The following is a 23665-nucleotide window of genomic DNA, read 5'->3' as shown; positions in this document are numbered from 1 at the left end:
GACTTCTATGAGACAGTACTGCTTGATAAGAAGCCAATAGTCTGTGATATGAGATGGGTTGACTGGCAGTACATCAAGGACAATGAGGAGCACTATCCTGGAGTGCAAGACAGCTTCATAGCTTGTGGAGTAGCTGACTTTGTTGGGCAGAAGCTCACAAAGTGGAATGAGGAGCTTATAATGCAGTTCTACTCCACAGCACATTTTTATTCAGATGGGAGGATCACATGGATGTCTGAGGGTACAAGGTACCAATCCACAGTTGCTGAGTGGGCACAGATCATTAATGCCCCAGAGGAGCATGATGATGATTTGGACATATATGCCAAGAGGAAGATGGACCATAACTCTATGTCCAATATGTACAAGGAAATTCCAAATGAAGCACTTGACACGTTCAAATTTGGGTCTGTGCATTACCTTCTGTCAGGGCTGCCAACTATCAATTGGATCTTGAGGCACACCTTATTGCCCAAGTCTGGATATCACAAGATGATTAGAGGCCATGCTATCAACTTGCTACATGTATTTGATGTGCCTCAGAAGTTCAAGGTGATGAGCCTCATAGTGGAAACTATCAAAAGGACTGCAGCAGATCAGAAGAGGAGTTGCGGATATGCCCCTCAGATCCAGGAGCTCATTAACTCCAAGATGGGCACGGGCATATATTTATTGGACAAGGAACACCTGCCCATCCGTCTAGATTTTGAGGACAATCAAGTTGTCATGACTGAGAACGAGCCATCATCTGCCCAAGCATACGCAAAGAAGGAGAAGGCAAAGAAGGAGAAAGCTGCCAAGATGCCAACTCAAGAGGAGGCATCTGAGTATTTCTTGAAGACCAAACAAGAGCAGCTTGGTTACCTGATTGCATCCACCCTGCGGATTGAGCAAGGACTAGCCACCCTAACTCAAAACCAGGCAAGCCTAGAGAGAATCATGGAACAAAAGTTCTATGACTTGGATGTCAAGGTAACGGAGATTCAGTCTGCAGTGGAGCAGCTCCAAGATGATATGCAGGAGAGGAGAGGCAGGACTACCACTCATGCCTTTGCCAGAGTGCCACGAGGTCCGAGGTCGTCTGCCGTGCCAGTTGCTGACACAAGAGCCACCACCTCAGCACCAGCTATAGCCTCAGTTCCACCAGCTCCAGCATCTACTTCAGCTCCAACTCCAGCGTCTACTTCAGCGTCTACAGAAGCCTTCGTCCTTGGAGTGATCCAGACTCCACCACCACCAGAAGATCAAGCCTGAGCGTCGATCTAGCACTATGCATTTTCTAGGAACTTTTTGGTAACTTGTTGCCAAAGGGGGAGAAAAATGTATAGATCATAGGCTTCGAGAGAGAGAGTGTTGCTTTTCTCTCTTGCTTTATTTGGTGGTTTTTCAAACTTGTTTGCTTTTGAGTGCTTGAGATACTATGTCATTATTTGTGAGACATTGATGATCATGTGTTTGATCATAAGCTACACTTAATGCTTGCTTAATGCTATTATCTTATCTATCTTATGTGATCTTGTGATGAGTGCATGTATTTCATTCTTATCATTTTAAGCGCTCCACCAAGATGTATGTGACATGGAAGAGTAACCCATGACTCTAACTCCTTGTGCATTTGCAGTCCAAAGCAAATTTTAAATATGCACAAATTTAGGGGGAGCTCTTACTTATCACATATTTCTCAAAGCGACGATATATTTCATGCTTATTATCATTTTTTGAAGCTTTGATCTATATGTTGTCCTCAATTACCAAAAAGGGGGAGATTGAAAGTGCAACTATCCCTAGGTGGTTTTGGTAATTCATAACAACATATAGCTCATTGAGCTAATGCTATTCCAAGATGATTATTTCAGGAAAGCTCAATGATTGGCATGGCATGGATGTGAAAGTGGAACCCTCAAAATGCTAAGGACAAAGGATTGACTCAAAAGCTCAAAAGCTCAAGCCCCTTTGTAACTTTTCGGTCTCACCGAAAGAGCAAATTGGTCCCACCGAGTTTGCCTAACCAACTCTCTGGTTAGCTAATTACCAAATTCGGTCTCACCGAGTTTGTGTAATCGGTCTCACCGAGATTACGTTATGCCCAAACCCTAACCATATCGGTCCTACCGAGTTGCATGTCAGTCCCACCGAAAATCTCTAGCGGTCACTAGGTTTACATTTTCGGTTCCTATGAGAGAGAGTTGAGTGTTGGGGAGACTATCATTTGAAGCACAAGAGCAAGGAGTTCATTACCTACACACCATTTGTTACTTCTTGGAGAGTGGTGCCTCCTAGATTGGCTAGGTGTCACTTGGGAGCCTCCGACAAGATTGTGGAGTTGAACCAAGGAGTTTGTAAGGGCAAGGAGATCGCCTACTTCGTGAAGATCTACCGCTAGTGAGGCAAGTCCTGTGTGGGCGATGGCCATGGTGGGATAGACAAGGTTGCTTCTTCGTGGACCCTTTGTGGGTGGTTGCTTCTTCGTGGACCCTTCGTGGGTGGAGCCCTGTGTGGACTCGCGCAACCATTACCCTTTGTGGGTGGAGCCCTGTGTGGACTCTCGCAACCGTTACCCTTTGTGGGTTGAAGTCTCCATCAACGTGGATGTAGGATAGCACCACCTATCCGAACCACGGGAAAAACATCCGTGTCTCATATTGCGTTTGAATTCTCCAAACCCTTCCCTTTACATTCTTGCAAGTTGCATGCTTTACTTTCCGCTGCCAATATACTCTTTGCATGCTTGCTTGAATTATGTGATGATTGCTTGACTTGTCCTAAAATAGCTAAAATCTGCCAAGAACTAAAATTGGGAAAAGGTTAAGTTTTTATTTGGTCAAGTAGTCTAATCACCCCCCTCTAGACATACTTTCAATCCTACAGCCGGTGCATTGCCGGCTGCACCTCGAGGCCGGCCCCTGCTTCTGGCTCACCCCCGGCCGGCTGCTCTGGCGCCACAGCCGACTGGCCGCCTTGGCCCGCTCCGGTTGGCGCTGCCGGCGGCGCCCCCTCCACGAAGATCACGGAGTCCTCCCTCTGCTCCATCACCGGCGGTTCTTGGTCGACCTCCTCCAGCGGAGGCACAGGAATGTTGGGGGCCACGGCGCGGAGGGGAATGGCTAGCAGCGGAGGCTGGTTGTGCGAAGCCTACACCTCCGTCTCCGCAGCTGCCGCCTCTGCCCGGGCCTTAGCTGTTGCATCGGCCTGCTCCTTCGTCGCCTTGGCGGCCCTTTGCTCCACCGCCTCCTGCTCCTCCCGCACCTCTCGTGCGTTCCGCTCCGTGGCCTCCCTGAGGTCGGCGTGGGGATCCACGCGGCGGGAGCCTAAAGACCCTCCAGTCGGCCCGACTACGGAGCTGCCCGGACCCCGCTCAAGGGAAAGCGGCGCCCTGTCCGGCGAGCAAAGAAAGGTTTAGAAGATTTTTCAATCTAAAAGAACAAAAAATATGTATCCAAGCATTCGACGACTTACGCTGAGATCGCCTGCGGCTGCTTCACCGCCTTGCGGAAGCGGGCCGCCTTCGCGGCCGCCTCATCTCACTTGGTCGCCACTGTGGAAGCCTTGGACTTCTTCGGCCGGCTGCCGAAGAGGATCAACACGGCCCGGCGCTTCTGGGCGCCGCCGCCAGCAGCCGGCGTGGCGGACGATCTCGCGCCTTGATGATCAGGCGCCGGCTGGCGGCGCGGGGTGACTTCGACCTCGGCATCATCCGGCCAGTCCTCGAAGCCGGCCGTGAGCCCCGCGCCTCCGGCCTCGTCGCTTTCCCCCACGATGGCGTCTTCCATGGCGGCCGCTCCCAAGTCCGGGTCGTCGGCGTCATCCACCGTGCGGTCAGGGACGAGCTGGCGCTCTACCCCTGCGGCCCCGGTCGTCGGCGGAAGGAGAGGGTTCTGCTAGGGGCAAACTGACTGATCAAAGGCCGGCTATCATGAGGCCGGCTACCAAAGGAAGAAAAGAAGAAAGAACTTACGACGGGCGGAGGGTTGGCGCGAGAGTACGGCCCCTTGCCGTACCGCCAATCCTCGGCGAGCTTACAGTTGGAGATATAGTTCACCATGTAGGAGACCTCTGCATGAGGCATCTCCCTGGTGCACAGCCGGCTTGGGTCGAAGCGGCCGCTCATCTGACAAACCATGTTAGGTCGGCTTTGGAGGGGAAGAACCCGGCGCTCCACGAAGGCGGCCACCAAGTCAGCTCCGGTCAGGCCCTCCGACTGGATCATCACCCGAAGCCGGGAGACGGCTGCGTTCCCGGCCTGAGACAACGACTTGGCCCGGTAGCTCCACGAAGGTCGCCTCCCAGCTGGCGGGCCGGCTTCATAAGCCGGCAGGTTGACGTAGTCGCCTTGCTGTGCGACATTCTTCATGTAAAAGTATGACTTTTGCCAGAGCTTCACCGACTGGATCAGCGGGATGGGCGGGAACGGGTTGTTCTCGCTCGCCCACCTCATGGCGATAAAAGCTCTGCAAGGGGCAGGCACGCCCGCGACGACGGTGCCGAGTTTGCTCTGGAAGAATTCTGCCCAGAGCTCGAGCGTGGGGAGGACCCCAAGGAAGCCTTCACACAGCGTGACGAAGGCCGACAGCAGCATCACCGTGTTGGGCGTGAGGTGATGCGGCTGGAGGTTGTAGAATTCGAGGAAGGCTCAGAGGAACCCGCTCGCCGGAAGGCCGAAGCCGCGCAGACAGTGCGAGCGGAAGATCACCCGCTCGTCCTCCTCCGGTGCCGGCGAAATCTCCTTCTCCGGCGCTAGACGAACCCGAACGAAGTCCTCACCGGGCATGCGTCGCGTTTGGCGGAGGAACTTGACGTGGTCCTCATGGACGTTGGAGCCATCCCACGAGCTTGACAGCGCCATGGGGCAGCGCGGCGAGAAGCAATACGATGCGGCGGCGGAACGAAGCGACGGCGGAACGGTGCGGCAAAGAGCTGCTGCGGGGAAGAGAAGAAGAAGGAGGGCGAGAAGGGGCGGAGTGAGGGAGAGCGCGTGAGCCTCTGCCGCTCCCCCTCCTCCTCCTACTTATAGACTGCGCGGCGGAGCCGAGGAGGCGCGGCGTGGGGGAACGTGGGGATCAACTATGCCCACTCCCCCACGTCCCGCGATTATTACGCCCTAATGGCATAATAAAATCGCTGCGGGAAGGCGAGCGGTCCGCATGGGCCGCAGAAGATCCACGCTCGGGCCGAGGCCTAGTAGTGGCGGGCCCGGGCCTGCGGCGGCGTCCCGTCGCGCGTGCGCACTGGCAGAGTTTCCTTGCCACGTGGCCCGCGGGATGGCCTGCGGATAGCTCGCAGGTCGACCGCGTTCCCGCCTACGAGAAACGGAGCCCTCCGAAGTCGGCGCGCACAAGCAAAGCCGGCCCCTCAGGATAGGAAGCTGACCAAGCTTCTCGTCCCTTTATCAGCCTCGAAACTCGCTCAGCTTCGGGGACTACTGTCGGAGTAAGTGACCACGGGTAGCCTAGCCGGCTCCCCCTGGCCTTTCTGCGAAAATTACAAGTCGATCCGGCTCTCAAGAATCCGAGACATGGGGCCGCCTTCCCCTGGCCGGCTGTCTCCCAGGCCGGCTATTGGAAGGCGGCCCGACTTCAGCCCTCATGAAGAAAGCCGCGGGAGGGCCGACTCTGAGGAGCCGGCTGCGAGAAGGCCGACTCCAAGGTGCCGGCTCCCATAAAGCGGTCAAGACCGTACCCTCGAAGTCTGCATCCACATAACGGCGATGTGACGGGGCGTGGCTACAGTGAAGCCTGCCATCCCCGAATCCCGGAGCGCGCCTGGCACAGTGCGCCGTACGGGTGGCCATGACCCGTCTGGCGCAGCACTGTTGCCACGTTGACCCTGATGTCATCCACGGCGGGCTACCAGTACGGCCCACGGGCGGTGGGCCCCTTCGGGCAGAGAGACGCCCGAAGGCGGCCTAGTCTCCCCCAGTCGGCCCAAGACGGAGCCGACTCTCTCCAGCCGGCTTGCCACCCCCTCGAAGGAGACGCCCCATTAAGGAGACAAGACGCGGTGAGGCTACAGTGGTCACCCGCCGGACGGCAGCACTGTAGCCACGCTTACCTCGGCGAAGCCCTCGTCCCCAAGATTGAGCAACAGTAACCAGCCACTGGCAAGGCCCTGGACAGTGGGGCCTGCCTGTCGACCAAGGAGCTGGTAGCCGGCGGGACCCACCAGCCGGCGGGCCCCAGTAGCCGGCGCAGAAGCTGGAGAGCGGAGACACAGACGGTTGGGCCCCACGCCCAGCCGGATTACCATTGTACCCCCGAGGGGTAGGCCTATATAAACCCCCCGGGACACCCATGCAAAGGGTTGATCCCGGCTAGTTTTAGACACCACGTAGGGAGGAGAAGAGAGCAAGCAGAGCCCTTCTCCCTCCTCTCGCCAAACAGCTCAAGGAGCATCGTGTAGCTACTTGTTCATCTAGTGATCATGCGGAGACCCCGCAGAGCAGCAGTAGGGGTGTTATCTCCACGGAGAGCCCCGAAGCTGGGTAAGATTCGCCAGCGTGCATGTCTTCGCCTCATCCCGTTTCCAGGCACTGGCGATGTTTATTGGCTCCCACAATGATAAGCCACCCGTTGGCATATGTCGCGCCTACCACCCGACATCCGACGATCGCCTTGTCTATCGCGGCTGCTCCATCCCCACACCGCCGCCTTAACCTGCTCCACCGGAACCGCAGCATCCTCACCGACTCCTCCGACGAAGCCGAGGCCTACTCAGCGCCACCAAAGAGGTTGTACACTCATCGCATCGCACCTACTCCTTAACTTGACCTCCTGGCGCCGATGGTGCTCCATCCCGCACCCCCATGGAGCGGCTACCTTGAAGCCGGCGCCACGGGCGACATCTCCACGGCGGCGCTCCCCTAGTGCGAGGCCCCTTCGGCGGCGGCGTCCATACCAGCCGGATCTGCTCCTGCTGCTCCGGCTCTCGCTCGATCGCTCGCTCGCCCAGTTGTTGCTGCTGCTCTCCCCCTTGCTCGTGCTGCTGCTCTGTTCCGATTAAGCCACACTTCAGTTGACTCAATCGACTTTTGGGTCAGTCAATTTTCAGGGGTTGGGGGCTCGCCGGAGTTAAGGAAGAACCACCCGTAGCGGGGACGGGGGCTCGCCGGAGAGGTACCCCACTATCTATCTTAGGGTTCAGGGTGGGGGCGGGAGGCCTAGAGGGCTGCCCGGGGCAGCGGTGGCGAGCTGTTTCAGGGCGGTGCGGCGGTGTTGGGGCCGGCGGTTTGGCCGGTGGTGGCTGGCGGCTCAGGGGGGTGCAGGTTGAAGATGAAGTGCAGGCCCTCCCTAAACTACATGTCAAGTGCCTCTCTTCTACCATTGCGTTCAGTATCGACAGTAGCATTCAGATTCCACAGTAAATTTCAGTTTCGACAGTTAAGTTCAGAGTCAACAGTTTTTACCTCATCTGTTGTAGTCAGGTGGTTTTTGGTGATGTTAATTTTACATCCATTTTACATCATCTATTGGAGATGCTATTAGAATTCCACTTGAGATTGACGATGTTTGTCTTGTGCTGCTTCAGCCTTGACATCTTACGGCTCACCAGAGCTGCTCCAATGACAGAACGATCTGTCACAACAGAGCAGTGCCCTGGACGCCGTCTACAGATTCCTAAAATCTTCCTCAACACCTCCGACAGCCACCTCTGCCTCAACTACTTCAGCGACCAACCCAATGATGCTGAGGTCGACACGGCTACGGCAAAGAGGTCGTACACTTGTTGCATCACTTATTACTATACATTCACGTCGATCCATTAGGGCTATTTTGGTTCAATGGAAAAACATCGATCCACTGGTTGTTACCATCACTCTAAATTTCTGCATGCTCTCCTTATATAATCTCACCATATTTTTTTCGTATGCATGTCAGATATTGTACACAGTCATGCTGAACATGTAGAGAAAAAGAGAAGAGTTTTGCGCGGCAATACAATGTCATGCAGACATCGCTCCATGGTGGGTTCAATGGGAAACCCTCCCCACCCCTCTCCAGATTGTAATCCAGAGGAAGATATCTGTTCTGAGGCGGATTCGGACGCCGCTGACCACTCCTATTTACCCCCCAAGGTGTTTGCTCTACCTTGGCATGATGATGTTAGTCATATCATGCATATGTTGCCTTGCAGTGCCTACTTTTGACATGATATATGTCATCTGCTTAGTTTAGACATGTTCTATAATGCCACATGTTTAGTTTCTATATCATATATGGGAATTATGCAGTCTCATGTCTTTTAGCCAGCCATAATATATGTGAAATGTGCAATGCCATCCTGTTTAACCAGGCATCAAATATTTGAATGATATCTTGCCCATCCTTTTCTTCATTACATTTCCATTTGTCGACAATGTTTGTAGATTAAACTACTCTTCCTGTGAATCAGCCATTTGGGTGGGAGATGGAAAAATCTGGAGTGAAAACAAGGCCTTCAGAGCAGACAGTGCTACCTGTCAAAGCAGATCTCTTGTTGGGTCCCGATAGCTCCTCAGAGATGGATTCAGAGACAGATGACCAGTCCTATTCCCCAACTGAGGTGTATGCTCTAACTTGGCACGGTTATATTGCTCATATCATGCATACGGTGTCTTGCATTGCATAGTTTAGACATCATATACACAATATTCAACACCATGTTCTTAGTTCAGACATCATATCGAATGCCCTCTTTTTAGCATATAAATCACATATGTGAATTAAATGATGCGATCCTGATTACATAGATAACATGTAGGTGAATTATGTCATGCGATCCTGTTTAGTTATTCATCGTATCTTTGAATTATGTTATGCTATGCTATCCAGTTTACATAGACATCATATATGTGAAATTATGTCATGCTATCCGTTTTAGTTAAACAATATACATGTCAACTATTTCATGTCCTCTTTTTTCCACACTATCTATTGCATCTGTCTCTCATACAATGTCTGTACATTCAACTATGTTTCCTGTTTATCAGCCATTTGAATTGGAGCGGGTGATGCCAGTATCTAGCGGACTAAAAACACGATCTTCAAATAAAACAGTGCTACCTCTGGGTGGAGATAGCACCCCGGTTGTACATGCACAAGAACCAACCCTACCACACATAACCCAAACTCTCGCAGATTGTACCCCTACTACGATGGGCAGAGAACCAGCTTCACCCAATCTAATCCCAACCCCAGCTGATAGTAACCCAGTTCCTGTTGACACAACACCATCTCCACCACAGAGCTCCCAAACAAGAGCAGTTAATAAGGCAGCTCCAGTGCCCAAAGGGCTAGTACTATCACGGCGAACCCCAACTCCACTAGTTAGTACGCTTATTCCTGTGGAGGAAGCACAACCAGCTAGTCGTAGTTTAGCATCTATCGCATTTGATGTTGTTAAATCATATGTGCGTATCTTCCCTTCTTGGAAATATTATACTAAAGATGAAGGAAAATGCCAGTTGCAGGTGTTTGTCCAGGAGTTATGTGTAAGTAATGTTATTCATGGCAATTACTTTGCTTCGTCCCATACATCCTACCTCCATGATGGTTATAATACAGCAAATTTTCCCATTTTTCTCTATAGAGAAGGACCGATTTGGAAACTCAGGATGAGGTAATCTGTGCTAATACCTCTACTATCTTCAAGAATGCTTGGTGGCAGTATCGGAATTACCTGAAGAAAACGTACTTCGCCGGCAAAGAAACTCATCAAATTCCCTTATGTTCTCCTGAGACACATTTACTGGACGATGACTGGGAACGCCTTGTTCTGTACTGGTCCCGAACCAAGAATGTGGTAAGGTTTATGAGCTCAATTTCTATTTTTCAGTATTATATTCTTGCGTCTTACTGTACTCTGTTCATGTAGAACAAGTGCCTAAACCTGAAGAACAACTATTCTAATATAAGATTCCATTGCTACCATAGGACATAGATATATGTTTGTTTGATGCTTTGATTATGTACTAGTACTTGGCAATAGAATACTTGGTAGTTTAATCCTGTCCACCTTACTAATGAACTGGTTCACCGAAATGAGTTTCATATACTAGTACATGCTAAACTTGTTATGTGTCTGCTTGTTTCTTCTTTTAGAATGCTGACAGAATATTGGGGAAGAGTGCCTTATTAAGCAACGGTAAAGGAAGTAATGTAGATAAGGTTCAGGATAGTGACACATCCTGTCTTGGTTTAGTGTTGGAGTTACTGGCCACTACCGCTTGCACAAGCTATTCAAACTCACTGTCTGAATCAGTTCGGTTTCTTGAGTCTCAACTACAAGCTGAAAGACATCGATCAGCTGTGCCGCGACAAGAAGTGGAAGGACTGCGGAAGTCCCTGGAGCATTCAGATGCATACTTTCTGGTGCAACAGCAAGCATTGGAGGATTTTAGCGCCAAACAAGACAAAGCTAATCACCTTGCTAAGCTTATTGCCAGCATGGTGGATACCCAGGATAACGTTTCTTGAGCTCTTCTGAAGTTGTTTCAGTTATGCTCTTGTTTTGCTGCCGCGTTTATTTGCACTGGTGGCCAATTTTGACGGCCAGTGTATATGATATGCTGCTTTGTTCCCTATATTTGCACTGGTGGCGAACTTTGATGCCCAGTGGATGTAATATCTGTAATAGCCCTGATAGCCTAGCGCTAGTTGCTTGCTTATTTATTTCCTTGTTGTCTTGTTTATTTGTTTGCTTGTAGTCATTGCAGTTCTTTTTTCGCAGTTAACTAGTGGCTGCAATAACCTATTTTTTAAAACTAGGCCACAATAACCATGGGCTAATATTTAGTATAGTGACACTGGGCCTCCTACGGGCCGTAGAAATAGTGGGCCTTCTACAGGCCGTAGAAACAGTAGGCCTTCTACGGGCCGTAGAAACAACGGGCCTTCTACGAGCCGTATCATCAATGGGCCTTATACGGGCCGTATGATCGATTGGCCAAACATGGGCCAATAACAGGCCGCATTATGGCCGTAAACGGGCTAGAGTTGGAATCGTCCGTTCATGGGCCGATCGTAACGGGCCATCCTTAATAGGCCGTATTTGATGATGCTATGAAAACGGCCGTCGGTGTCAAAACCGGCGGATCTCGGGTCGGGGGTCCTGAACTGTGCGTCTAGGCCGGATGGTAACAGGAGGCAGGGGACACAATGTTTTACCCAGGTTCGGGCCCTCTCGATCGAGGTAAAACCCTACGTCCTGCTTGATTGATATTGATGATATGGGTAGTACAAGAGTAGATCTACCACGAGATCAGAGAGGCTAAACCCTAGAAGCTAGCCTATGGTATGATTGTATGTTATGGTTGTTGTCCTACGGACTAAAACCCTTCGGTTTATATAGACACCGGAGAGGGTTAGGGTCACACAAGGTCGGTTACAAAGGAGGAGATATTCATATCCGTATTGCCTAGCTTGCCTTCCATGCCAAGTAGAGTCCCATCCGGACACGAGACGAAGTCTTCAATCTTGTATCTTCATAGTCTAACGGTCCGGCCAATGGAGATAGTCCGGCTGTCCGGAGACCCCCTAATCCAGGACTCCCTCAGTAGCCCATGAACCAGGCTTCAATGACGATGAGTCCGGCGTGCAGTATTGTCTTCGGCATTGCAAGGCGGGTTCCTCTCCAAATTCTGTGTACCTGTCGAAATAGTGTTCGGCCTTTTGTGGATGTTGCACTCCTTGGCTTCCACGTCCAATAATGGCCACTTTCCACGTGTCGAGCGAATGTGAAGAGCCACGGTGTTTTTACATTTACCCCCCTAGCTGTGTGAATGAGCTGCCTATTAAAAAGACGAGGATTCAGATCCAAATCACACCATCCTCACTCGGCGAGCCTTCATTGGAGCGCATTCGACAGAGATCCATTCCATCATGGCCGGTCGACGCAGCTCCTCCTCTCGCTCCCCTAGCCTCAAGCCTGGAGATTGGGAGAGATGTTCTGTCCCGCACAACAAATTAGTGATGCTTCAGACCAAGGGATTTCTTCCCCCAGCATACCTGGTCCCGATTCGAGCCGGGCTTGCCACCTATAATGGTGGAGAGCAAGCGGAGAGCCTTCCCAATCCCTCCAAGGGAGAGCGGGTATGCCTTGTCCCTTATTTGGTAAGAGGGCTCGGATTCCCAATTCATCCGTTTCTCCGGGGCTCGTGGAGTTTTACGGCCTCCGGCTGCACAACCTTACGCCTGCCTCCATGCTGCATATCGTGGGATTCGTAGCCCTTTGCGAGTTGTTTTTGGGCTGTGAGGCTCATTTCGCTCTGTGGAAGAAGCTGTTCTGCCATTTTCCCCGTTCTCAGAACGGGTCAATATATCAAGTGGGCGGAGCCGAAGTGTGGCGTATTGCCGGGACCGGATACCTGTCCGGAACCCCAAAGAAGACGTCCGAAGACTGGCCTTCAGAATGGTTTTATATAGAAGACGTCCCCCTCCCGGATCCTATTATAATCGGCCTTCCTAAGTTCGACAACGCCCCTCTGAAGAAGCGCCGGAGCTGGCGTCCATGGAGCTCCCAGGAAGAAGAGGACAGGGACGTTCTTTACCTGATGAGCCGGATAAGTTTTTTAGCTCGATCCGGATTGACCATGATCGAGGTCATGGCCATATGTATTATGCGGGGGGTGCAGCCGCTTCAATATAGAGGCCACCCCATGTGGGATTTCAACGGGGAGGATGACGCCACCCGCCACGGCCGCAAAGGGCTGGGATCGGCTACTGATCTAATAAAGATCTTATCCACTTTCTACAAGGGAGAAGAGGAGGAATTCCTTCGTGTCAACCCATAGGGCGGATTCTCTATGTACAATCCTCCAAGCTGGGTAAGCGGAGACTTTTTCTCGCCCATCCGTTTCGTATTCCCGTAGTTAAGTATTCAGTCTAGCAATTTCATCGCAGGAGCTGCGCCAGGCTATGAAGGAGATAAACAGCCCTCCTGTATAACCCGAGGACCCTGGACGGTCCCTTGACCCGGCCTCCTAGGAGGATCCGGACATATCTATGGAGCTGATCGTTGGGGTATTTTACCAATCGAGTAATGGCAACGCTTTGGTGGCCATTACGGCCGATTACCCTGGGCTACTTCCAACCTCACAGGTGACTGAGACCGAAGTCCTAGTACTTCGAAAGGGGATCCATCCTTGCGCTTTTTTGATTGTCGTATAACAGCCGTGTTTTGCAGGGGAGGTCCTCGAGGCAGAAGGCCGAGCCTGCGGCAACTAGCCAACAAGGGGCCGCGAGGCCAGGCAGGCTGAAAAGACCCGCAGTCCGGATTGAGACACCGGCGCAGCGGTACGGCGTGCCATCTTTATTGCAAGACATTATTCTCAGAGGCATACTAATGCCCATGCCTTCTTTTCAGGAAAAAGAACGCTCGCCGGACTATACCCGGAGAGGCTACCAATCGCGCCTCCACCAGCCAGGCTCCAAGGTCAAATTCGGAGGCGAGAATGAATACGAGGCGTGCGCCGGGCGCTCCTCCGACAAAGGATGCGGACAAATTGTCCGCCACCAATTCTGAGGTGGAAAGTGCCATGAACCACAGGCGTCGCTGGACTGTTCTTCGTGACGCTTGTTTCTCCCAAGAGGCCTTGGATGCCTTCAACTCGGGAGACGCGCACCTCCGTGCCGCTCAAAATGGTCTAGCCAGAGCCACGGAGAAGTATGTAAAAGACATACAGGTGAGAAAATTTGGTGATTATATATATATCAGTAGCCCCCGAGACTTGAAACAGTTAGGATAACTGATTTAAGGATCATTTGTTATGCAGGTTCTTACAGAAAAGAATACTCAACTATCCCAGGAGATGGAAGAGTGCAAAGCCCAACTTCAGGCCGCACTGGCCGCAGCAGGGGAGCCCAAAGAGGCCCCCTCTGGTAACATATCCTTCGAATGATAAGTATCATATTAGAATGCGGCTTATATGCAGATCTGACGATAAAATTGCAGATGGTGCTGGAGTAAATCCGGATAAGCAATAGCTCATACGGCAGCTGAAGGCCGGTGAGAGCGTGCTTACGAGGGTGAGGCAGGAGAAGAATGATCTCCTAGATGCCAACACCAAGCTGGGCGTGGAACTAAAAGATGTTCGTGCCCAACTATCGGACTCTGTTAAGGAGAATCGGTGGCTTCGACGCGGCATATTTAGTAAGTGCTTGAACGAACTTTGAAAAAGAGTTCGGCGAGGAAGCTGACTGACAGAGTTATGTCTGTAGGTATGCTAATAGGTCGTCCTGCCGAGGAGATGCCCGGTTCAACGGGTGATCTGCTACCTGGGCTCTCACAGTTGCACGAACGAGTTTGGCAGGTGATGCAAGGCGTCGCCCAGGCCTTGTGGCCATCCGTCTCCATACCTGAAGGCCTTGGAGAGCTTGCAGAAAAGCTGAAGGGAGCACGGCGGCGCTTCCGATTATGGAAGATATCGGCCTGCCGTCAGGGCGCCAGGGAAGCCTGGGCAATGGTGAAGACACGATACACGAAGGCTGACCCGAACCACATGGCCGAAGTCGGACCTGTGGGGCCTGATGGGAAGGAGATCCCTGTGAGCTTAGTGTACGGCCAAGTAGAATTGGCCGCAAAGTATTCCCAACAGGACTGTAGACTAGACAGCCTATTGGATGGCATTGAAGAGGAATTCAACCAGTCAAATTGACTATGTAATTTTAAACTGATATGTATAATGCCTTCTAACCGGATTGTAGATCGTTTGTCATGGCGGACCTTTTCGCTTCAACCTCGGGACCCGATAGTCCGGAGTGTATCTGAATACCCTCTCGGTTATGTATGAACCTGGGCGTGCGTGGAGACCAGGCGTAGGGGTCATTAGTGCTTTATCAGACAAGTGCCCAACTAGTTATGTTATATTACATGGGTAGTGAGAAACATCTTCTAGAGAGAATAGTTCCATTAAGGGTTCCTTTCCCTTAGTAAGCATGCCCTAAAGTGCATGTCCGGACTATGATAAGAAGCGCAGAAAAAGCATCTGGGGGCAGATATGGATAATAAATAAAAGTCATCTTTTGTTCACCGACCGAATATTCCCTTAAGAATGCTAGCTTTCGGCTTCGCCCAGTCTGAGGTACACGTCCGGCTGACCCGGCGGTAACAATCGCAGAGGTGCTCCCCTTATGCCCTAGCCGAATTAATGGGAACATAGGGCATAAATACAAGAGCCAGGCAACCCAGCTTGGCCAAAACTTAAGTCATATCGATGCATATAATGGTGAAAAAAGGTACATGCGGAAGTATAACACATGTGTTAGGCGTGAGGCCCAGGTAAATAACTTAAGCTTCTGTGAAAGAAGCCCCCAGGTATGAAGAGTGCGGCTAGCACATCTGTAATCTACGAGTGAGGCACAAGGTGACCCTTGAAGGCCTAAAGAAATAAAAGAAAAAAGGGAAACAAGACAGATGATGCATATGCAGAAAATGGACAAAGGGAGGGGACTAACATAGAGTCCGGTGCTAGGCGTAGAATCTTCGAAGCCTGGCTGCGTTCCATGGGTTTGGCTCGAGTCGACTAGTCGATGCATCCTGCAGTCGGTACGCTCCACCGGTCAGAACTTGGTCGATAATGAAGGGACCTTCCCATTTGGGCTTGAGCTTGTTCTTTTTCTTATCCGGCAGTCGTAGAACTAGTTCGCCAACGTTATAAGTTTTGGCCCGTACTTCTCTGCTTTGGTATCTGCGAGCCTGTTGCTGGTAAAATGCGGAACGGGCTTTGGCTACGTCGCGCTCTTCCTCCAAGGTGTCCAGACTGTCCTGCCGATCGAGCTCGGCTTCTCTTTCTTCGTACATGTGCACTCGAGGTGAGTTATGAATTATGTCACAGGGCAGGACTGCCTCTGCGACGTACACCATAAAAAACGGTGTATATCTGGTACTACGATTCGGCATGGTCCGCAGCCCCAGAGTACGGAGTCGAGCTCCTCTACCCAGTGCATGTCAGACTCCGTTAAGGAGCGCACTAATCTGGGTTTAATGCCGCTCATTATAAGACCATTTGCTCATTCGACTTGATCGTTGGTTTGTGGGTGATAGACGGAAGCATAGTCGAGCTTGATGCCCATTTTGCTACACCAGAGTTTTACCTCGTCGGCCGTGAAGTTCGTGTCGTTATCAGTGATGATGTTGTGGGGGACGCCGTAACGGTGTACAACCCCGGATATGAAATCTATCACCGGTCCGGATTCGGCTGTTTTAACCGGTTTAGCCTATATACATTTGGTGAATTTATCCACCATGACCAATAAGTATTTTTTTCTTGTGGGTTCCCCCTTTAAGGGGTCCAACCATGTCAAGCCCCCAGACCGCGAAGGGCCATGTAATGGGGATTTTTTGGAGGGCGGTGGGTGGCATGTGGCTTTGATTTGCAAAGAGCTGGCAACCGGCGCAATGTTGGACCAAGTCCTGTGCATCTGCCCGGGCCGTTGGCCAATAGAATCCTGTACAGAAGGCCTTGCTTACAAGAGCCCGGGCTGCGGCGTGATGAGCACCGAGTCCGGCGTGAATTTCTGCCAAAAGGTTCCGCCCTTCCTCTTCGGATATGCACCTTTGAAGGACTCCGGTAGAGCTTTCTTTGTACAATTCTCCCTCATGGACCCTGTAGGCCTTGGATCGCCGCACTATGCAGCGTACCTCATTTTGGTCCTCCGGAAGTTCTTGTCTAGTTAGGTAGGCCAGGAATGGTTCTGTCCACGGAGCAATAATGGCCATTATTTCGTGGGCTGAATGTGTTATTTTGGTGGTGGGGCCTCCGATTGTTTCAGAGAGTTCGGTATCGGGTATTTTGGCCGGGACCGGACTGTTGTTACCGGTGTCCCCTTCCCATGCTACGGATGGCTTGAAGAGCCTTTCCAGAAATATGTTGGGAGGGACCGCGTCGCGTTTTGCGCCGATGCGGGCGAGGATATCCGCCCCCTGATTGTTTTCTCGAGCCACATGGTGAAATTCGAGCCCCTCGAACCGAGCTGACATTTTTAGGACGGCATTGCGGTAAGCTGCCATTTTTGGATCCTTGGCATCAAAGTCTCCATTTATTTGGGATATCGCGAAGTTCGAATCCCCGCGCACCTATAGGCGTTGAATGCCCATGGATACTGCCATCCGGAGACCATGTAGAAGGGCCTCATATTCGGCTGCGTTGTTGGAGTCCGTATACATTATCTGTAGTACGTACTGAACTGAATCTCCTGTTGGGGACATCAAAACGATGCCAGCCCCCAGGCCAGCCAACATTTTGGAGCCATCGAAGTGCATGATCCAGTTTGAATATGTGTCATGCTCCTTAGGGAGTTCGGCTTCCGTCCACTCGGCGACGAAGTCAGCCAAAACTTGCAATTTAATAGCTCGCTGTGGCTTGTAAGTTATGTCGAACGGGAGGAGCTCAATGGCCCATTTGGCAATCTGGCCCGTCGCGTCGCGGTTGTTTATAATATCGTTAAGTGGTACTTCAGAGGCTACCGGGATGGTGCTCTTTGGTATTTGGGAGGAGTAGATCCTCACCACTTTTGGCCACCTGCCGGAGTATCCAACATGCTCTAAGGTTGTGCGTTGGTATTGCATCCGCTGTACTATGAATTTTGCAGGGTCCGTTGAGCCATCCCTCCAGTACAGTTCCTTGCCCCGTAGAGGGCTTTTGCTTTTTGGTAGTTAACCCAGGTGTATTGTGATAATGCACCCTTTTATTTTGGACAGGGTTTGTATTCAGGGCCGGATTATCCCAAAATTTTATTTCGGTTTTCCAGGCGCTTTCCATCGCACAGTACTTTCGTACTATGGACACCAAGTCGGCAAAGCATGTAATTTCGCGACGACTTATGGCGTTGAGGATTCCCTTGTCCGTGCAATTATTGCCGAAGAATAAAATTGCGTGTTCCTCACGGCGGTCCTTTATCCTGTTCATGACCAGGAGGAATCTGGCCCAGTAATGGTGTACTGTTTCTTCGAGCTCTTGCCTAATTTGGGATAGATCGTGTATGTTTGGGTGGGTGGGTGGAATTGAATCTGAATCCTCACCCAATCTGGGACTCAGGGGCCGAGGAGTTTCCAAACTCGGAAGTTTGGATTCTTGGATGTTTTCCGATAAATCTAGCCCACTGCCTGATTCTAGGTTCAGACCTTGAGTGACGTCCTCCCCTCCGTGGGTATCCATCTTGGAGGGATCGGGAATCCGGACATAGCTAGTCCTTAAGATAGATTAAGGGTTTCCGCATTGTTCCTCCACCACTGCAACGTGATGGGTGACCTGGGGAGAGTTGATCTGTCTCAGATCGGGTTTAGGCCCAATCTGATCGTAGTCTGTAGCGACTCCCAGGGCGGCGATGCGATCCAAGAGCTCGTTCAGGGAAGAGAGCTCCATTGGATCTAACTGCTCGACGAGTTCCGAGTTGACGTGAAGATTGCTTTCGATGACCCGAGAAGTCATCGTCGGCGCAGCGGCCAAACAGGCGGTCATAAGAAAACCACCTAGCCGGAGAGTTTGGCCGATAGCCAAAGCTCCCTCAGCAATAGTGCCGTCTTTAAAGATGGGATGAGACATCCTTCCTAGTGGCGACGGCACAGCGGAAATCTCAATGAAAGCACCAATGTCGGTGTCAAAACCGGCGGATCTCGGGTAGGGGGTCCCGAACTGTGCGTCTAGGCCAGATGGTAACAGGAGGCAGGGGACACGATGTTTTACCCAGGTTCGGGCCCTCTCGATGGAGGTAAAACCCTATGTCCTGCTTGATTGATATTGATGATATGGGTAGTATAAGAGTAGATCTACCACGAGATCAGAGAGGCTCAACCCTAGAAGATAGCCTATGGTATGATTGTATGTTATGGTTGTTGTCCTACGGACTAAAACCCTTCAGTTTATATAGACACCAGAGAGGGTTAGGGTTACACAAGGTCAGTTACAAAGGAGGAGATATTCATATCCGTATTGCCTAGCTTGCCTTCCACGCCAAGTAGAGTCCCATCCGGACACGAGACGAAGTCTTCAATCTTGTATCTTCATAGTCTAACAGTCCGGCCAATGGAGATAGTCCGGCTGTCCGGAGACCCCCTAATCCAGGACTCCCTCAACGGCCCAACGTATTAACGGACCACAAACGGGCCGACTGTAACCACGGGCTGAATTTGGCCCACAAGCAGAAAATGACAGTAACGGGCCGTAAGTAAACGAATGCTGGAAATGAGCCCAAGAATAAATGGGCTCTGAGAAGACCGAAAGATAACATGGGCTGGAAACGGCCCAACGGAATAACGGGCCGTTAATGGGTATAAAGTGATACACTATTCATTACGGGCCAGTTTCACCATGGGCCATTAATAGGCCAAGAGTTACATAGGGCCTCATATGGGCCGAAAGACGTCATGGGCCATACATGGGCCAGAAGTGAAAAAGGGCTGGAACATATTGGATGGCCTAGATGACGCTACTAGGCCTAATTCGGATAGGGCGTAACAGGCCTTGGGTTAGCGGGCTGTAAATGGGCTATATGCGAACAGGCCGTTAACAGGCTTTCCATGGGCCGGCCCGCCACCTTTTGACCAAGTCAAACAGGCCGGCCTTTTCATAGGAATGGGCCTCTGTTGGGCCGTGCCACGTGTCGACGTATCATAGGCGCCTATCTGACCCACTGACGAGCTGACACGTGTTTCGTCCGGCCAATAAGAATTTTACACGTGGAAATTTCCCACTGGTCGGGGCTGTTAACGGGTTATCAGATCCAAAACCCGACCCGATAGCTTAACGGCGTTCTGTTACGGTGGATGCCACGTGTCGGTCACCCTTGACGAAAGCACTTCTGTGACGCGCGATTTATCGTCATGGAAGTGGACACTTCCGTGATGATAATTTTGGTAATGTCATGGAACACTTCTACGACAGCACAGGTATGACTATCTTGATTCTGTCATAAATTTGTCATGGATGTACATGCATGACAAAGAAAGTGACCTACTGTGACAAACATGTATCATCACGGAAGTGTATTTTTTTGTAGTGTCAATGTGAGTGAGTAGGGATTGCCATGCAACGGATGCACTAGAGCTATAAGTGTATGAAAGCTTAACAAAGAAACTAAGTGGGTGTGCATCCAACTCGCTTGCTCACGAAGACCTAGGGCATTTTGAGAAAGCCCATCATTGGAATATACAAGCCAACTTCTATAATGTAAAATTCCCACTAGTATATGAAAGTGACTACATGCGAAACTCTCTATCATGAAGATCATGGTGCTACTTTGAAGCACAAGTGTGGTAAAAGGATAGTAGCATCGCCCCTTCTCTCTTTTTCTCTCATTTTTTTATTTTTATTCTTTTTATTTGGGCCTTTTCTCTTTTTTATGGCCTGTTTTTTTTAGTCCGGAGTCTCATCCCGACTTGTGGGGGAATCATAGTCTCCATCATCCTTTCCTCACTGGGACAATGCTCTAATAATGATGATCATCACACTTTTATTTACTTACAACACGATTCTTAGAACAAAATATGACTCTAAATGAATGCCTCCGGCGGTGTATCGGGATGTGTAATGAATCAAGAGTGACATGTATGAAAGAACTATGAATAGTGGCTTTGCCACAAATACAATGTCGACTACATGATCGTGCAAAGCAACATGACAATGATGAAGCGTGTCATACTAAATGGAATGGTGGAAAGTTGCATGGCAATATATCTCGGAATGGCTATGGAAATGCCATAATAGGTAGGTATGGTGGCTGTTTTGAGGAAGGTATATGGTGGGTGTATGATACCGGCGAAAGGTGCGCGGTATTAGAGAGGCTAGCAATGGTGGAAGGGTGAGAGTGTGTATAATCCATGGACTCAACCTTAGTCATAAAGAACTCACATACTTATTGAAAAATCTATTAGTTATCGAAATGAAGTACTACGCGCATGCTCCTAGGGGGATAGATTGGTAGGAGAAGACCATCGCTCGTCCCCGACCGCCACTCATAAGGAATACAATCAATAAATAAATCATGCTCCGACTTCGTCACATAACGGTTCACCATACACGCATGCTACGGGAATCACAAACTTCAACACAAGTATTTCTCAAATTCACAACTAATCAACTAGCATGACTCTAATATCACCATCTCCATATCTCAAAACAGTTATCAAGTATCAAACTTCTCTTAGTATTCAATGCACATCATATGAAAGTTTTTATTATATCCCTCTTGGATGCCCATCATATTAGGACTAAATTCATAACCAAAGCAAATTACCATGCTGTTTAGGACTCTCAAAATAATATAAGTGATGCATGAGAGTTCATCTATTTCTATAAAATAAAACCACCACCGTGCTCTAAAAAGATATAAGTGAAGCACTAGAGCAAACGGCAAACTATTCTGAAAGATATAAGTGAAGATCAATGAGTAGTTGAATAATCAGGTAACTATGTGAAGACTCTCTAACATTTAAGAATTCCAGATCTTGGTAATTTATTCAAACATCAAGCAAAACTAAATAAAATAAAATGACACTCCAAGAAAAAACACATATCATGTGGTAAATAAAAATATAGCTCCAAGTAAAGTTACCGATGAACGAAGACGAAAGAGGGGATGCCATCCGGGGCATGCCCAAGCTTAGGCCTTTGGTTGTCCTTGAATATTACCTTGGGGTGCCTTGGGCATCCCCAAGCTTAGGCTCTTGCCAGTCCTTGTTCCATAATCCATCGAATCTTTACCCAAAACTTGAAAACTTCACAACACAAAACTTAACAGAAAACTCGTAAGCTCCGTTAGCGAAAGAAAACAAAACACCACTTGAAGGTACTATAATGAACTCATTCTTTATTTATATTGGTGTTAAACCTACTGTATTCCAACTTCTCTATAGTTTATAAACTCTTTTCCTAGCCATAGATTCATCAAAATAAGTTTTATTTAACTATCATGGTGGTTGTTAAACATTGAGAATCGTTGACAGCATTCTCAATCCCAATTAAATAACATCATTAAACCCAACAACTTAATTTAAAGTAACATGATGAGATTCACATGATAATACATGTACTAGATACTCAAGATGTCCATAACCGGGGACACAGCTAATCATGATTAGTTTATACACTCTGCAGAGGTTTGCGCACTTTTCCCCAAAAGACTCGATCTCCTCCGTTGGATTTCTCGCACTACATGGTGTTTGAGAAACGGATGACCGAGACATAGTCTTTCAGAAGCGTTTGCACCTTACTATGGGTAGACCGTACCACCTACTACCCCTACATCTGCTAGTCTAGCACTGTAAGAGTTCACACGACTTAATCAACTATGCTAGAGCCCATAATAGCTTGTGGCTACACACGGAAGTTTCTAGTATGAATAATCTCATGATCCCTTTGAGCCTGGGTGGCGGTCCAAAAGAAAACAGGCAATCGCTGGAATACCCAGGTGCCTCAATCCACCCAGATGTGTGTTAAAGTTGCCACCTTAAGTAAACCATTAACTAACAATCTCACATCAGTCATGAATACTCTCAAACCCAATCCACGTCTACGAGCATAGCATAGTAGTACAAACATAACGTAATAGTAACTCCCAAGGTTTGAATGCAGGGCAATAGGTTCCTACCTCATCAACTACTTCCCAATACCCACATGTTATCAATCCTACTCATGCAATGTTTGAGGGTGAAACTAATGCATAAAAATTGGGTATGAGAGGGGATATGATCAAAGTGTGAACTTGCCTGCAATGTTGATGAAGATGATTCGCACTCATAACTCTTGATAGTTCTACTCGTCACAGTCTGGTCAATCTATCGTAAGCAAGCAATAGTAACCACACATAAGCAATCACTCAAAATATCAGAAAGATCGAAGAAGACGATTCGAAAAACTTCAAAACCAAGCAAATAACTCTTGAAACATAAAACAATTTCTAACAGTATCAAAATTATGTGAATTTGGCCTTATCTGAAAGTTTAGGTCAAGAGCTTCGATTTGCAAAAAGAATCAACTCAAACGGAGCTACGAACTCAAGTTATGATCAAACGAAGTTTGAATTCAAATCTGATCTAATTCAAATTTTAAACTTTTCAAAAACATGTTTGGGTTGGATTACTGGATAGAGGAGATGGTAACGAAGAAGTGAGCGTTGGTTTCGTTGGATTTGGACAAACGAGTAAAAAGTAGTGATCGTTTTAAGATTAGGGACTAAACTGTAAATAAAACCTTCACGGAGGAGTCCCTGGCCGAAAATTAAAAGAAAAATAATAATTCTAAACAACGAATGTTCACTCCTGAACCCTAAACTATGAACTCATTTGCTCCAGGGACTAAACCAGCGAGCGTTCTCTAAATATAGTAATCGGGGTTTTAAAAGAAAAACCGACTACTAAATCGAAAACCTAAAAAAACCAGACCGGGCGGTTCTTACCGGTTCGACCGATTTGTGCGGTTTTTTGCGTGAAAACCGATGGCGGCGCCGATGAACTCCGGCGAGGGCGGCACGGCTTCGGTGATGTGCAGGAGACGACGGCTACGTGAGGCGGCGGCGTCGGCGGCGCTGGGAGATGCGGCGCGGGGCGGTGGCGCGACGCGGACAGCAGCGGCGGCGGCGGCATGGCAACAGCAGAAAAGTGCGGTGGCGGCGGCGATTGGTGGCGGCGATCTCCGGCTGCGGCGCGGCGGGGAAAAGAGGAGAGGAGGTGGGGCCCGGGGTGGATTTATAGGAGGGGA

Source organism: Triticum urartu, chromosome 1A (assembly GCF_056163025.1).
Source record: "Triticum urartu cultivar PI428250 chromosome 1A, HENAU_Tu73, whole genome shotgun sequence".
Classification (NCBI taxonomy): domain Eukaryota; kingdom Viridiplantae; phylum Streptophyta; class Magnoliopsida; order Poales; family Poaceae; genus Triticum; species Triticum urartu.
Note: the sequence above shows the minus strand (reverse complement) of the source record.